The sequence below is a fragment of the Malus domestica genome, chromosome 09, assembly GCF_042453785.1.
Source record: "Malus domestica chromosome 09, GDT2T_hap1".
NCBI classification, from domain to species: Eukaryota; Viridiplantae; Streptophyta; class Magnoliopsida; order Rosales; family Rosaceae; genus Malus; species Malus domestica.
The window spans coordinates 6,153,915-6,172,484 of record NC_091669.1 but is presented as its reverse complement, the minus strand read 5'-3'; positions in this window follow the sequence as shown (position 1 = coordinate 6,172,484).

The following is an 18,570-nucleotide window of genomic DNA, read 5'->3' as shown; positions in this document are numbered from 1 at the left end:
ACGAACAAGAGTTGAATATCAGAGTGCGCAACGAACAAAACTAACAAGAATAATAGGAATATTATTAAACTAACGAGAATGCCGGAACGGCTACAAAACCCTAAGAGGCTACATTGTGACTGACTTGTACTCAACTGAATAACAAGCATACTATTTATAATAAACTAACCTTAATCCTAAAAGGTAAGAAACCGAAACCTAATGCTAATGGGTTAAGCCCAGAAAACTAAACATTCAAATAAATCAAAATACAAATATTTTCCAACACCCATCGTCAAACTCATGGCGGTACACGACATGAGTTTGCCAACAAGCAGGTGTGGATGCAAGCCTTCAAATTCCAATGCCGATGCCGATATCAATACCAACTTCCAAACAAACAATAAAAAAAAAATTCCAACCAAACAGACCATATATTTCTTTATGCCCGTGTGGGCCTTCAAACAAAAAACCAACGTTTTTTGTCTTTATTCTTTTCTACCTTTTTTTTTCTCCTTTTTTTTTTAATCCCCCTCTTTTTTCTTATTCCTTTTTTCTTCTCTTTTTCTCTTTTTTTTTTTCTTTTCTTTTCCTCTTTTCTACAGTCTTCTCCATAGAACCTGCAAAAACAAGAGTGCAATGATGCAAGTGCAGGAACAAGATCTAGATGTAAACAGGCCGGACTGCAGCAACGTGGGGCAACAACGACTACAAATCTGGGTGCCGATGCGGATGCAGGCGGGTTCGAACGGGGTCGCAAAAGCACGTCAAGCTGCAGGTGTAATGGTGCGACAGTGGTCCTGTTCATTGAACTTGGCTGCAATGATTGCAGCGGTTCGAGCAGGTGCAAATTCAAGTGGTGCAGGTACGTTGCAGACAGATGCAGATTCGTGGTGGTCTCGAACTGGGGATCTGGGTTTAGCACGGTGTGCCTCGGCCCTCCCAAGCAAACAAATTCAACCTTTTTAAAAAAAAAAACTAAACCAACGACAATCTAACAAGGAACAAGATGAACAAACAAACTGATACGAATCAAGGGCAGATTAAATCCCTAAGGATCAAACCTGCTTTGATACCAAGTTGAATATCAGAGTGCACAACGAACAAAACTAACAAGAATAATAGGAATATTATTAAACTAACGAGAATGCCGGAACGGCTACAAAGCCCGAAGAGACTACATTATGACTGACTTGTACTCAACTGAATAACAAGCATACTATTTATAATAAACTAACCCTAACCCTAAAAGGTAAGAAACCGAAACCTAATGCTAATGGGTTAAGCCTAGAAAACCAAACATTCAAATAAACCAAAATACAAATATTTTCCAACAACAATACTACAAAATAAGAATATTATTAAACCAAAGAGAATGCCAAAACGGCTACAAAACCCTAAGAGGCTACATTGTGAATGACTTGATCTCAAACTAAATTACAAGCTCTATTTATAGAGAAATAAACCTAAGAAACCCTAATGCATAAATGCCAAAAATACCCTACTACAAAATCAAATCAAATCTCTAATTAATTTCCTAAATAAACCTAATAAATTCCAACACCCGCTGCCAAAAATACCCTACTACAAAATCAAATCAAATCTCTAATTAATTTCCTAAATAAACCTATTAAATTCCAACACCCGCCGTCAAACTCATGGCGGAACACGACATGGGTTTGCCAAAGTAGATGTGGATGCAAGACTTCAGATCCCAGTGCTAGTGCCAGTGCCAATGTCAATGCCAATGCCAATTTTCAATCTAACTTCATGACAAACTGATACGCAGTGGACAAATGAATGAACAAATTGATACCCATCTAGAACAGATTAAATTCCGAAGAATCGAACATGCTATGATACCAAGTTGAATATCAGAGTGCGCAATGAATAAGGCTACAAAATAAGAATATTATTAAACAAAAGAGAATGCCGAAACGACTACAAAACCCTAAGAGATTACATTGTGAATGACTTGATCTCAAACTAAATTATAAGCTCTATTTATAGAGCAATAAACCTAAGAAACCCTAATGTGTAAATGCCAAAAATTCCCTACTACAAAATCAAATCTCTAATTAATTTCCTAAATAAACCTAATAAATTCCAACAAGGAGATCAATTTGGTTTATGTATATATGTAATTTCGACTAAATTGTAACTAATTATGAAGTTATCCAAATCAGTTCAATTAACATTTGCATTCATTTACGGTTAGTAAGAGCAGTTAGTGAGAAATAATTCTCTTAATTCTCTTTGTATATTTGAATTGTATTTTAAACTTCAGATGTAATTTTCTCGATGAGATAGGACTCTTGTATCTGTTTTGTATAAAACGATGTACAGTAGCATTACAGAAATCAATGAGAATTACACAGTTTACTTGGTATAAAAGCAAGTTGGCCTACATGTGAATTTTACATGATATAAAAACAAATTGGTCTATGTGTGAAGCTTAACAGTCACACATGTTCCATGTCATCTAATTTATGTTGTTCACATGTTCGGTTTGAAAATTTGCCATATACATGAGCGGGCGTGTGAAGATGTAAAGCTAAAAAAGTCACATCGGTAAAAGAAAAAACTTTGTAAGGACTTATAAAAGAGGTTGGACTACTACCCATACAATGAGAAATCACTTATGAGAGGTTGGACTATTCCCCATACTAGGAGAAACCTTGTAAGGACTTATAAGAGGTTGGATGACTCCTATATTGCCAATTAATTTTATTACGAAGCCTAAACTCTTTAGAAAGTTTACAATTACACCAAAAGGCAGTAAATTTAGCGGATTATTTTGAGCCTAAAATAGAAAATTGGTGTTGTGAGTTTTGAAACCCACAAAACCCGTTTTGACGCACAATTACAATACAAGGCCAGCAGGAGTCAAATGTTTGACGATATCCACACATATGTAACAATGTCCTTAACCAATGGAAATCCCCATATATATCCCTGCAAAAAAATCCCACCTCCCCTTCCTCACCTTGACGGCCACCTTCGGGCTCCATCATCCACCTGATCATCATTAGATCGAAGAAGAAGATAGATCAAGTACCTCTCTTTCTTCTTCGATCTCTAAATACTTACCTAAAACATACGTACAATCTATGAATGCACATTAAGTAATTGAAGGATTAAGTACGTACATACGTACTTGATTCAATTGCTATTGCTACCCAGTCATACAATCGAAAATTATCATATATTATGCACTCTGGTCCTAACCAACATCCACCGCCACACATGATGCATCAAGATCCAGGTTATCCAGGTCCCAATGGCCGCAATCCTCCTCGCTTTAATGGCCAGTACCGCCCTAATGGGCGCCGCAAAAACAGTTGTCTGAGATGCTACTGTTGGTGTTGTTGTTGCATCTTCGTAACCCTAGTGGTAATCATCGCTGCCGTGGCCATCAGCCTAGTAATTATCAATCCCCGTAAGCCCAAATACAGTATTAGTGACTTCTCTGTCAAGGCATTCAACCTCACCCCTGATTACAGCCTCCATGCGCAATTTGTGGTCACGGTAAAGGCCGAGAATCCCAACAAAAGAATATCCATTGTATATGGGAAGGGCAGCACCGTGCAGCTCAAGTATTCCGGGATGAAACTTTGTACCGGGGTGGTCCCACATTTTCGTCAACCGACGAGAAATACCACCTTGATGGACGTGGACTTGAGAGGAGACTTGAAAGGGAGTGACTTTAAGGGCCCTATCGGGGAGTCACTTATGCAGAAAATCAAGAGTGGCAGGATCCCTGTGGCTGTTTCGGTTAGGGTACCGGTCAATGTAGGACTCGGAGCGTACAATGTATTGCCGGATCCAATCGGGATTTATGTTGACGCCTCCATGGTGGTCAACAATTTGTCCCAGCCAGATAAGAAAGTACAGATTTCAGACCCTAAATATCACTTTAATTTTGGTTATAAGTTCAAGAAATGATAAATTCATGAATGTCATAACTTCGAATTCAAAATACGTACAAGGTGGGAAGTTAAGCATTTGCATGGCAAGCTATTTACTAGCTAGCTAGCTGCTTAATTTCTACAGAGGGAAGATCGATTGCATGGTTAGTTAATGTGTGGTTCTTGCACACAACATAATTTCCCTTCTTTTCTTTCAAATGTAATACACAAAAATTATTGCATCTTTCACTTTAGTAGCAACGGTACTTTCGTACAAGAACAATCTTGTAGATAGATTGCATATCAATTAAGAAAATTTCATGTTAGCGTTTGTGAAAATGATTTTTTTTTTTTGTACGTGCATGGCATATGGATGCTTTCGTTCAAGAACCAACTTGTACACATATATAAATATACATACATACATATACATACATATGTTAACTACATTGCAAAGATGAAGGATTTGTACAGAGAAAGAGGAAGAAGGCAGAGAGAAACAAGAGAGATTCTAGAGAGAGTGTTTAGAGAGAATAGGAATTGTATTGATTGAATGAATATTTACAACTATGAGACAACAGTTTATATAGAAATCCTAACCACTTTAATCAAATACTAACTACCTAACTATATTACTAACGTATTACATTTTTACCCTTAATACTCCCCCTCAATCTCAACTGGGGTAACCCAGTTTGAGATTGGAAGAACAACTGCAATCACTGTTAGGAAACCCAGAAAAACAGAACAACTTGAACCAACTGCAACCTTGATTCTGCAAATATGGAAATGATCTCGAACCTGTTCTGAATAACGAGTTTGTTATAGCTGCAGAGCAGCAGTGAACATCAATCTGCCCCAAATATATTCACTGACTCACTGCAACAAACTCAATCTGCAAGCTCAGTAGGAAGCACATCCAAAAGTCTAATATTCCTCTGCCTTTTAATAGGATCTTCACTGCAAACCAGATAGAAATTTACACCTTTTGTAGATACAATCTTCCCATCCAAAACATCCAATATTCCTCTGCCTCTCGCAGGAGCTTCAATCGAAAAACAGCCTCTTATAAAGTTGTAACACACCCTCAGGCCGGTTATAACAATTTCGTACGGGATTACCCTTCGTGGGATTTACCGGCATCAACTTCATTTAACATTGGCATCGGCCTTTAAAACAGAAAATTAACAAACTATAGTGTGGCATCGGCCTTAACTATAGTACCACGGGATCGCCCTTTGTGGATTTTACCAAAAAAAAAAAAACAAGTACTTCGAACAATGGCATCGGCCTTCACAATTTCAACAACTGAAAATCAACATCTATGTAGGATTACCCTTCGTGGGATTTACCTACTCAAAACACGGAATTACCCTTCGTGGGATTTACCGTTTACAACTTCTTCAAACTTCATCGTATAACCGGACTTACTGTAGATTCATGCTAACAACTGAGTTGGTTAGACTCGACATTATAGGCTGTGATAAGGGACATATTGCACAACTCCTCAGTTAGCACCTGAACACTTCGAATCAGGAGAATGACACTCCAAGATTCACAGAAAACACTTTGACTCAGGAGAATGACACTCCAAAAATCCACAGAAAGACTGCTACTTTCTTCTTCAAACCCATAAACTATAAATCCCAACATATTCACAAATTTTAGAGAATTATACTCCAAGAAAAGATACAGAAAGAATGATCCTTTCAGACATCACCATATCACAATTCTATCCATAAATCAAGAACCCCCAAATCTTTGCTTCAAACAAACCAGGAAATCAAGAACAAACACATACCACGACTTCAGAGAAAAGCAGCATATAGAATCGAGATTCAAGAAATAGAAACAAATTCACCTGAATCACCACACAAGCATCACCAGATCGTCAAATAGCACTGAACTCCAGACATCCAATCGACAAGCCACCCAGATACCCAATCTTCGAGCAACCCAGATTTGCAATTTTGAGTTGGGCAATTCGTCAAGCACTTGGGCTGCACATAGGTCTAAACGTTCTTCCATACCAGGGAACATAGCAGGGATCAAAATCGCAGAAAATAGCATCTAGAAATCCAAGATCTCAATCAACAATGCAAAGAATTAGTCATGCATCGACCTATTTCCCAAACATCCAAACAACCCATCTCTCTAAGAAACCAGAGGATTCCCCCGTTACCAAATCACAATATGAAAGAGGCATGATCTTGATCTTCTTCTTCCGCTCGATGTCCTCCAATTCTCTACCGTTCTGTATGCCGCATGCTTAGACGCCGAAAAATCAACCCACAAACAATCGCAGAAGCACGAAAAATCTAATGGAAATTGAAGAGAAACTGAACCAAAACAAACAAAAAAAATGTATACTACGAAGAGAAACCACCAGAATCATGGCGTGAGCCACCAGAATCATGGCGTGAGCCTGGTGGCTCTGATACCATGTTAACTACATTGCAAAGATGAAGGATTTGTACAGAGAAAGAGGAAGAAGGCAGAGAGAAACAAGAGAGATTCTAGAGAGAGAGAGAGTGTTTAGAGAGAATAGGAATTGTATTGATTGAATGAATATTTACAACTATGAGACAACAGTTTATATAGAAATCCTAACCACTTTAATCAAATACTAACTACCTAACTATATTACTAACGTATTACATTTTTACCCTTAATATAAAGTGAAGAAAAATCCTGATGGCAGTGTTTCCAGGTATAAAGCACGGCTTGTGGCTCAAGGATTTTCTCAGGAACAAGGTATTGATTACTTGGATACCTTTAGTCCGGTAGTGAGGCATACTACGGTGAGGATTGTATTGGCCTTAGCAGCAAGTAACCATTGGAAACTTCGACAGCTTGACATTAAAAATGCGTTCTTGCACGGTGACTTGCAAGAAGAGATTTACATGAAACAACCACAAGGGTTTGTCGATGCATCCCATCCCACTCATGTGTGCAAATTAATCAAATCCCTATATGGTTTGAAACAAGCTCCAAGGGCGTGGAATTCAAAGTTCACATCTTACTTGACTGCCATGAATTTTCAGGCTTCAGTTTCTGATACAAGTTTGTTTATCAAGCAGGATGATGGGGATATTGTTATTCTTCTCCTTTATGTTGACGATATTATATTGACCGGTTCCAATTCTATCAAGATTCAAAAGATGATTGATGAGTTATCTGAAGTCTTTGATCTTAAGGATATGGGACAATTGACATTTTTTCTGGGATTGCAGATCTCGTATAAGAATAATGGGGATATCTTTGTGCATCAATCAAAATATATAAAGGATGTGATCCATAAGGCAGGTATGGACACATGTAAACCTGCTGCTACTCCATGCAAAACTCATGATCAAATGCTATTTTCTGATGGTTCTTTAATGTCTGATCCATCACTTTATAGGAGTATCGTCGGATCGTTGCAGTATCTGACCTTTACTAGGCCCGATATTGCATATGCGGTTAATACAGTATGTCAGTTCATGAGTTCTCCGACAGAAAGGCATTATGCAGCAGTGAAACGAATACTCAGATATCTTCATGGTACACTGCACCATGGGATATTATATTCAGCTGATCAAATGACGACAAGGACAATCACTGCTTTTTCAGATGCTGATTGGGCAGCTGATCTCAATACTCGAAGGTCAATCACAGGATATGTAGTGTATCTAGGCAACAATCCCGTGTCTTGGCAATCAAAGAAACAATGTTCAGTATCAAGAAGCTCAACTGAGGCTGAATATAAGGCTCTTGCCCATACCGCAGCTGATGTTGCTTGGATAAGGGGAATCCTAAAGGATTAAGAAGTGTGTCTGCCTTCACCTCCCATAATTCATTGTGATAATATGTCAGCCATTGCCCTTACTGCAAATCCTGTTTTTCATTCTCGTATCAAACATCTTGATACTGACTTTCATTTTGTGAGAGAACGTGTTCAACAAGGAGATCTGAAGGTGGTTTACATTCCAACTGAAGATCAAACTGCGGATGTTCTTACAAAAGGTCTTCACAACCCTGCCTTTCTTCGACATTGTTACAATCTTAGGCTGAGTACCCCAGCCACGATTGAGGGGGAATGTTGAGTATCATAAATCAATGGCTAGATGAACTGCCAACTCATTACAACATTCAAGGGTCAGATAGACAGCCAACTCAGCTTATGTTAGTTAGTTAGTTACGTGAATAGCTTACTAGCTAAGTTTGGATTCCATGTATAAATAACTGAATAACAGATATTGTAATTCAGTAAGGAATACACACAAATCAATACAGTTTCTTTCTCTATTCTTTCTCTTCTTCTTTCTTTTTGATCTCTGTATCTTTCTGTGAGTTCTTCGAAGGTATTATTAGTGGTGTATTATCATGGTACACCACTAATAATACCTTCGAAGAACTCACAGAAAGATACAGAGATCAAAGAGAAAGAAGAAGAGAAAGAATAGAGAAAGAAACTGTATTGATTTGTGTGTATTCCTTACTGAATTACAATATCTGTTATTCAGTTATTTATACATGGAATCCAAACTTAGCTAGTAAGCTATTCACGTAACTAACTAACTAACATCTTAGTGGTTTCAGGCTTCTACATTGTAGTGTTTGAGAATTGAAGGGAAAATCAAGAACAAAGGATGAGTAAAAGGAAGAACACAGAGAGTTTAGAGAGAGAGATAAAGTTTTATATATTTGAAGAAAATGACAACTTACTACATTTGTAACTGGAAGTGCATTATATACTAAACAATACAAGCTTACTTAACCACAAGTAACTAATTAACCAACTAACAAATCATTTAACCACCTAACAAACATTATAACAACTTAGGCTGATGTGGCATTGATTACACAGTAACCAATAATCAAGAGACATCTGTCTTCATCCCCCTCAATCTCAGCTAGGTTACCAAGCCTGAGATTGCAGCAATGTGAGCATGAGATAAACTGTTGAGTCCTGCAAGTTGAGACATCTGCTTCTTATTGATCTTTGCAATCTCCAAACTGGCCTGCCTTGCACCAGGTCCAGCATATGGCTCCTCTGCTATGCCTGCCAATCATCATCCCTGTAGCCTTTGTATGGGGGAGAGACATCTGAAGGGTAACGCCATCGGCTCATCTGCAACACTCGAATAAAAAGCAATGGATGAATTCCGAATATACTTGAAGGAACTGTGACACCCAACACCTTCTTGGTACGCTTAGTGGCATAGCTGAAGTAATATGTGTAGGGGAAGGAATGGAAATGACTGTTACGGCTTATGGAGCCTTGAAGTGTTAGGTCTGGGAGAATCCAATCACCAGAAGCGACCGGGCCTGAGTTTCCCAAGAGGCAATCAACAAGACCCCTCACACCCACTTTCTTCCATGTGAGGTTAAAGTGATCAAATCCGAAGTTGTAATAAGCCTTCAGCTAGGGAATGTCAAACCAATCATGTATCAAAGTGTTTGGCACTAATGTTTGCTCATTATCCTTTTGTTTTAATCAGACAACCACAGTGGAGTAGCAGCAAACGGCCTGATCATAACATAACACACACAAGTGTACCCCATAACCTCTTTGTAGCTGTTGACCAAAAAACCTCTGTCTGTCAGTCCAAATTTCTTCCACTGCCTTACAAATAAAGACACCCTGTATGCCTCTGCCTCTATCAGGAGTTTTACACAAGAACAACCTTCTATAAAGTAGTTGTAGCACACCCTCATGCCGGTATAACAACTTCTTACGGGATTACCCTTCATGGGATTCACCATCAACAATCTCATTCAACTTGGCTTCGGCCTTTAATATTTACAAAAACAGAAAATTAACAAACTATAGTGTGGCATCGGCCTTAACTATAGCACCACGGGATCGCCCTTTGTGGATTTTACCAAAAACAACTTCTTTGAACAATGGCATTGGCCTTCACAATTTCAACAACTGAAAAATCAACATTTATGTAGGATTACCCTTCGTGGGATTTACCTACTCAAAACACGGGATTACCCTTCGTGGGATTTACCGTTAACAACTTCTTCTACCCTTCGTGTAACCGGACTTACTGTAGATTCATGCTAACAACTGAGTTGGTTAGACTCTGAAATTATAAGCTAAGATAAGGGAAACATACTGCACAAACTCCTCAATAAGCACATTCACATCAAACTGTTGAGCTGGGCATTTCGACAAACACAGGAATTGCGCATAGGTCTAATCTTTCTTTCATAGCAGAGAACAGAGTACAATCAAAGAATCCAATCACACAGTTCTTCAAGCAATTAAAATCCAACTTTCAATTCTTACAGACTTATCAGACATCTTGATGAACAATTTCAACTTCAAGATTAACAATATTCAACACTGGAATCTTCAGAACATCAATCCATTGGCATCGGCGTTATCATTCAATTAACAAGAACTCATATTTCATCATCTTTCAACATATGACATCGGCCTTCACACTTAATCATGCATAAAATCCCACAATATATGTCTAAGACATTTTCACAAACACCATATATGACATCGGCCTTTTGAGACATCACCATATCACAATTCTATCCAGAAATCAAGAACCCCCAAATCTTTGCTTCAAACAAACCAGGAAATCAAGAATAAACACATACCACGACTTCAGAGAATAAGCAGCATATAGAATCGAGATTCGAGAAATAGAAACAAATTCACCTGAATCACCACACAAGCATCACCAGATCGTCAAATAGCACTGAACTCCAGACGTCCAATCGATAAGCAACCCATATACCTAATCTTCGAGCAACCCAGATTTGCAATTCTGAGCTGGGCAATTCGTCAAACACTTGGGCTGCACATAGGTCTAAATGTTCTTCCATACCAGGGAACAGAGTAGGGATCAAAATCGCAGAAAATAGCATTCAGAAATCCAAGATCTTAAACAACAGTGCAAAGAATCTCGTGTACACTCAGGATTCAATGCAAGATGAACATCAATTGGCTCGGATAAAGGACTGGATCAGTAGCCTCCACCTTGACACTGTTGAACTTACTGATGTTCTCTCAAATTTCCCGGACATCTTAGTGGTTCTGACCGAAGAACCAACTTGTACACATATATAAATATACATACATACATATACATACATACATATATATATATATATATATATATATATAATATCCTATATACTATAAAGAAAACAAAACCAAATATTAATTTGCTTTCTGTCGGAAGGTTCATGGGGTCAGAAACATATAATTAATTAATTAAGAATAAACTGATCATGAAATATTTTTGCGCATACTTTTTCCCTTCAATTTTGAGAAGAAATTGATCATGAAAACATTGTGGATTGGAGCAATCGGACTGTGAACAAAATAAATCTGTGTGTCAAAATGCGAATGTGCCTAAAATTAATGAGTTGATTGAAATCTCTATTGTGCGGTTTTGATTCTCATCAATTCCCTTTATCTCTAACAACAAGCTAACCCACTGACAATACTGCTTTATTAAAAAACTCGTTATGATAAAATTTATATTTGACTTCTCCACTACTATTGGGATTCATAAAAAAATTTCAACACAAACGTAGGGGTCACCATTTGGTTGTGGGCCTGCAGGTCAAGAGGGCTGGCCCGAACCCAATGGGCGAAATCTTGGCCCAAACCATTAACTAACCATACAAATATGTGTATATTATTTTTCCCCAAAAGAAATTTGCATATAAGTGAGGATTTGGATCCTCGCCGAATCCCCTCCCTGAGGATCCTAGGGATCGTTGATAAAAAATCGTGTGGTCCCAATTAAATATTTTTTATATTTTTAAAAGTAAAGCAGCATCGTTTGTTTGAAAATATATAAAAAAAGAAAAAATTATTATAGCCGTACGATTTTTTATCAACGATCTGTATTCATTGATCCCTGGAATCCCCAAGAAGGGGATCCAGCGAGGATCCAAATCCTATAAGTAAGGCCCTTATTGTCAGACAAATATTTATATTATTATCATATTATAAATTGAAATAATGCAGCTACTTAGTACTGCGGTCTAATGGTATTCCTCTTCACTTGTAAGTGAGAGGTTTTAGGTTTGATTTTCACCAAATGTGAGTTTGAACCACATTACTGTGAGCCCATTGTGAGGCTAAGTTCAGCCCTCATTTTTAGTATAGATAATAGGGGTGTGCTATCTGTGGAGCCAAAAATATTCACTAGGCGACACGTGGACTTTTGGACAAAAGAGAACAAAAATACCCTTGAGGCATACCAGGATTCCTACGCGCAAGCAGCGGGCAATCATCTTTCAATCAAGTCAAAAGTGCCCAAAAAAGGTAACAATTAAAAACCTCTTTCATCAAATCCTTTCTATAAGGTATTTCCCAAAACCTAGTATTTTCTATTTCATTATTTAGCTAATCAATTAGCTAAATAATATATACCTACCATATTTCCTAAAATCTTCCTTTAAAATCATAATAATTGACTAATTAAGGGATTAATTCCTAATCAATTCCTTAATTGTCAATTAAAACATCCATTCAACCCCAAAAACAAGTGAAGGGCCGGCCACCTATTGTTAGAAAAGGAATTGGCCATGTTTTGTTTATCTCTTGATATTTGCCCATTTCATCCCATTAATTAGCTAATTCATTTGGTAATAATTTTATTTTGCCAAATTAATTAGTCAATTAATCACATAACTCCCAAAATCATCTTAAACCTAAATTAAACCCAAAAAACCCTAGCCACCTCCTATCCCTATAAATATACTCTCATTCTCACCAAAAAGGAGATTCCAAACCTCTTGCAAAAAATCTCAAATATTCTAAACACTATTTCTCTCTAAAATTCTAACTTTGGCATCGGAGGTTCTTCGGCCAAAGCCCCCCCCATTCATCGTGGGCGCGTGAGGCTTTTGGCCTTAACCTAAGGTGCTAGTTGTTTTGTAGGTGCAAAATCGTCCGAGATCGAGGAGGAGAAAATTTGCATCCACACTATCCACACACCCAATTTTACTTCTCACTCACCCTTTGTTAATTTCTATTCGTTGATCTTCTTCCATTCATCCGATCCGACAGTCGAAAATTAGAAAGGTGTGTGAGAAGTAAAATAGGGTGTGTGGATATCACATCTCTAGATAATATCGTTTGTTAAAAAAAAATTCTACCTAATGCATTTCGACAATCATCATCATTATAGATTTGAATAGTAGATATAGTTATTATAGCACTTTGACTGGATCCATATGTAATTCTCACACTGAACGTTATTGCTGGTGTGTAGTTGGGTCCTGTGGATCAATAATTCGGTTTGGATGAACTTATCAGCAAGGATTAAAATATCAGCCGTGCAGATAATATTGAGCCTTCAATTTACTGATATTTTGAGGGATATATCGTAATCGTTTTAGGTATCGAGAAAAAATCAACAAAAATGACAAATATAGGCATTGAAACATATAATTTTGGTCTAAAACTTTCATAGATGTTATGTACATTATCAATGAATGTATTGAACAAATAAAACTCAAAATTTACTAATAATAAGATATCATATGATGAAATATAAGTGGTATATAATGCGCGTTAATGAAAAGTTTTCTAATAAAATGTTTATTAGAATGAATAAACCATGCATAAATCCATAGTTTGTTTAAACATTAGATTACAATTTAGATAAGTGTCCAACTACATAAATAAAGAGCTCCTATGAGGTTCAAACAATGAGGAACAACCATCTAGATTCATACAATAGTCATACCAAGTCATGTAACCCGAGCAGTTTGTAAGCCATGTTTGAACATGGTGCACATATGTCTCTCTTGAGCTCCCTACTGTCCTCCCATACATGGGATAGTTAGGATTAACCCAACTAGTAGGTCCATAGTCTGTTTCATCATCTTGATCTCCATAACTAGTTCCACTATAATCAAACATGACATACCCATAGCCATCATAAGATTCATTTGGGTTTCAATTTGCTTGAAAACTTTTGAATTTTTTTGGGTTTTGTTATAGGTATCGGGAAATATCAAGAATATCGGCAAAATATCGAAGATATCGCACTTATCGGGGATATATCGTCGATATAGGGGAATATATGGCCTTACCCCCCAATATCGGTATCGACAGTTGAAAATATTGATATATCAGCCGATATATCGATGTATCGGCCGATATTTCAATCCTTGCTTATCAGAAAGCTTGGTACATCAATTAGTCCAACTGCCAACATGAATAGGAGGATTTGTTTTTCAATAATTCGATTATGATTGGATGAATAAAATAAATTTGAAATTTGAATAAAAGTAAGAACTTATAAATTAACATGCATTAATTTTTGTGTGTAGATTTATAAATATAGAAATTTAAAATTTCTACTTGGAAAAGAAAACTTGAAATTTTGAACCTCTAATTTTCAAGTTTAAATTTAATGTAAATATGTATGATTTCTCAATTTTTATAATTGAAAAATAACAAATTTCACATACAATTCTATTATTCTTTCATGTTTATCAAACCAAAAAATTCACAAATTCAATTCTATTATCGAATTATGGATATCAAGTTGAGGCAACAAGTGCTGTTGAAGTAATTACTTGTGCTTAAATTAGTACTTTTTAAATTACTGTTTGTTCTTATGAAGCCAGCTCTGTGAGGATGAAAAAGCAAGGTTTCATTTTGTAGGTTTGATTAAAACCCTTCGAGCAACAAATGGCGCAAGCTGGCATGATACCTTTTTACGCCTTTGGATAACAGCTCTTCGTCTTGCACAGAGCGTTCGTTTCTGTTTTGAATAATTTTAAAATTTCTGTCTAAATGGTTAGCATATTTCCTGAGCAAAAATCTTAAACTCCCTATGGACATAAGATTTAGAGGATCGCCGTGGGACTATATTGCTTTAAAAAAAAAATGAAACCGTAGTACTACGGTTTAGTGGTTTCCCATTCGAGTTTCGATGAAGCAGAGGTAAGGAAAAGGGTATGTGGTTGGGAAAGGGGCACGGGGTTGGTGATTGGCGACATGGTTTGTTGGACAGCGACGGAACCGCTATCCGTGTTTTGTACAGGAGCTATCAGCTTCTCTGTTTCACAGAGAGCATAGAGTAAAATTGAATGGTGGTGAGGAAGAAAAGGTGGACAAGAGTGGTGGTAGGTTTGAGATTGACGGGGAACGACGGCAGACGCGATCTATTGTTTTCTGCGTTTGCAGCAAGGAGAGGGACGAGAGACTTGGGAGGGAGGGTTTGAGAGAGAAATGAGAAAGCGGTGGCTCACGGGGAAGACAAACCAAGAGAGTGGGTCACGTGGGTGGGTCCCATGGACCAAGGTCCAACAAGAAAATAGTGTTAAAATAATTCTATAAGGCAGATAAGACATTTCACAACTAGTGAACTTACCAAATTGTCCTTGGTCTTTATGGTTCTGCAGAATCTTCATTGTAACCATGAACTTCGTCTCGACTTGTCCACGCCATCGTAGGGATGAACACTGCGAGAATATGTGTGTGTCTAAATAGGATTTTCACTTAACCCTTCAAGGATATTTTTCTTAATTTTCCAGTGTCATGAATAAAATAGAATTAAATTGAGATGAGATATGACACCACTCAGTGTTACGGTCTAATGATATTTTTCTTCATTTGAAAATGAGAGGTCTTAAGTTTGAATCTTGTGAATGGTGAATTCGATACTAAATTAGGCTGCCCATTATGTGGCTTAGTTGAAACCCCTTCCCTTTTGTATAAAAATATCGGTGTACTAAAAAAAATTGAGATGAGATGTGACAGAATATTTAGAGCATGTTGTACAAATGAAATAACAAAAAGATTTAAGACCAAGTGATTTAAATATATTAAATCAAAGGGCACGAAAATATTTTTTTAGTATATTAGTAAATTAATAAGCCGGTTCTATTTAATGATATAAAATTTTGTTGTTGTTATATTAGTAAATTAATAAAAAATTATAATTACTAATACCCATAAATAGTGACATAATTTTTTGTGCTCAAATTTTAATGGGCACAAATACACTTTTTTTAAGACACAAACTAATGTACATTTTTGCGCAAAAGAAGCATTGGAGATAGTTTTGTGCTCAATCTCAATGACATTTAAAAGCACAAATAAATATATCATACATGTGCTCAATAAAATTAAAAAGAGCACAAATTAATTGTCTTCTTAGACCCTTTTTTTTTCAGTAGTGAAAAGCCCAATTGAAAATCGGCCGGCGAGATCCATAAAGAAGAAGGGAGGATTGTCAGTTGGAAGGTTATTGGAGGATCGTCATTAGGAAGGTATGCTGCATAACCCCGGATTCGCATTGCAGAAGTCCAATTTTTTGAAGCTTGCATCATCTGCGGAGCAACCTTTCAAGAAAAGAAAAGAACAGAAGAGGAGGAAAAAGGGGGAGCACTCGAGAGAATCTAGAAGAAGTTCTAGAAAAGAAAAGGAAAAAGAAAAAAGAAAAAGAAACAAAAAGAAAAAAAAAATTAAAAAAAAATGTTGTAGGCATAATTTAATTAATTGTATTTAAGACTACAGAGGGAGAGGGCCGATGGCAAGAGAGAGAAGAGATAGATGTAATTCTGAGGTGTATATTGTATCACCTTATTTTGCATTTATTTATAGTAGTAAGGAAGGTTAAATCCTTACCCTTAAGGAAATATTCAAAAATATCCATAGATACACTAAGATTTACACAATCACATTCCTAATCTAATAGGACTGCAACACTTCCTTTGAGTGTGTAAATACTCAAACAAAACATCACATCAGATCTTCAACAGATAAGGTAGAACAGTTGATGAAGTTGTCGACACAACGTGTGAATGCGAGTCACAAATTTAAATAAAGTATGCATTTGTAATAAAACTTACAAAATCTCGCTATGATAAAACCTGAGGCATGTGAAAACTCATAAATAAAGGAGAAATGTGAGAAGTATACATAATGTCTAAAACAAAAGTCAAATAAGACGAAAGTAGTGAACTCAACGGAGTATGATCATCCCAGGATGGGTGTCTCATTAAAACCTCATTAGGTAACAAAAACCCAATGAAAAAATTGACATGTATCAATTTTCTTATGTGAATTTATAAATATAGAAATTTAAAATTTTTGCTTAAAAAAAAAAACTTGGAATTTGGGACCTCCAATTTCCAAGTTTAAATTTCATGTAAATATGTGTAATTTCTCAATTTCTATGATTGAGAATTTAAAAATAACAAATTTCATAGTCAATTATATTGTTCTTTTAGGTTTATGAAACAAGAAAATTCACAAATTCAATTCTATTATCAAATGATGGGTATCAAGTTGAGGCAACAAGTGCTGTTGAAGTAATTACTTGTGCTTAAATAAGTACTTTTTAAATTACTATTTGTTCTTATGGAGCCAGTTCTGTGAGGATGAAAAAGCAAGGTTTCATTTTGTAGGTTTGATTAAAACCCTTCGAGCAACAAATGGCGCAAGCTGGCATGATACCTTTTTACGCCTTTGGATAACAGCTCTTCGTCTTGCACAGAGCGTTCGTTTCTGTTTTGAATAATTTTAAATTTTCTGTCTAAATGGTTAGCATATTTCCTGAGCAAAAATCTTAACACTCCCTATGGACATAAGATTTAAAGGATCGCCGTGGGACTATATTGCTTAAAAAAAAAAATGAAACTGTTGCACTACGGTTTAGTGGTTTCCCATTCGAGTTCGATGATATCAATCGACGGCATCGCTTCAAGTGACGTTTCCATGGTCTGTACAAGCTATGGTTCGTTGGAGAACCAAGTACTTATCGACGGAGGTGAAAACTTGACGTCAGGGGATGGAGAACTGAAGGAATTCAATCAAATTCAAAAAAAAAATCATGAAATTCTTCTTGAATTTCGAGAAATCGTTGGTGAAAACGATGAGTTTTCGTCCAAATTACATGACGGCCGGTCGTGTTTTGTCAGAAAAATTGATTGGGAGGACCTGGGCTTCAGGCCATGGGTCGAGACAGGGTGCATCAAACGCACCGTTTTTGGTTTAGGCTTACAAAACTGGGTTTCGATGTTGGGTTGGGCTCGCCAAGCTGTTGGCCTGGTGTTGGCGGCTGGCATGGCTAAAGGTTAGGGGTTCGAATTGTTTCCCAAGTTCAATTTAAATTTTTTTCTTTTTAATTCAATTCAATGCATATTTAATTCAAATATTTTAATGCATGGACAAATATTTGATGCAATTATGGCAATATCAAATTCACATAATTCAACTATTATGATTATAATGCATACACAATTTATGTAGAATCTAAAATTCGAAAAACGTAAAGTTGGGTCATGCATTATGGTGAATGTTCATGCTATCAGGGCTGCAAAAATATCGAGATAAAAACTGTTGTTTGGAAGAATATGATTGTGTGATGATATGGATGAACTGGTTTAATGCAGAAAATGCTTCAACGTCAGATTCCTAAGCGCAGCGGTAGGCGCGTGCTGATAACGTGTTGTAGCCTATTTTATCTGACAAGGGGAAAGGTGCCGGTGGCAAGGAGAAAGATTGAGAGAGAGAGATGTGTATGTAAAATTGTAGAGAGAAATCTATATTCTCCCCCCTACGCAGTGCCTTTATTTATAGTAATAAGGAAGAGAATAAAATCCTTCATCCCCAAGGAATACAAGTCCATATAGGAAATAATAACTAGAATCAAATATAATTTAAGATTTACAGAATCACACATAAACTAAGAAA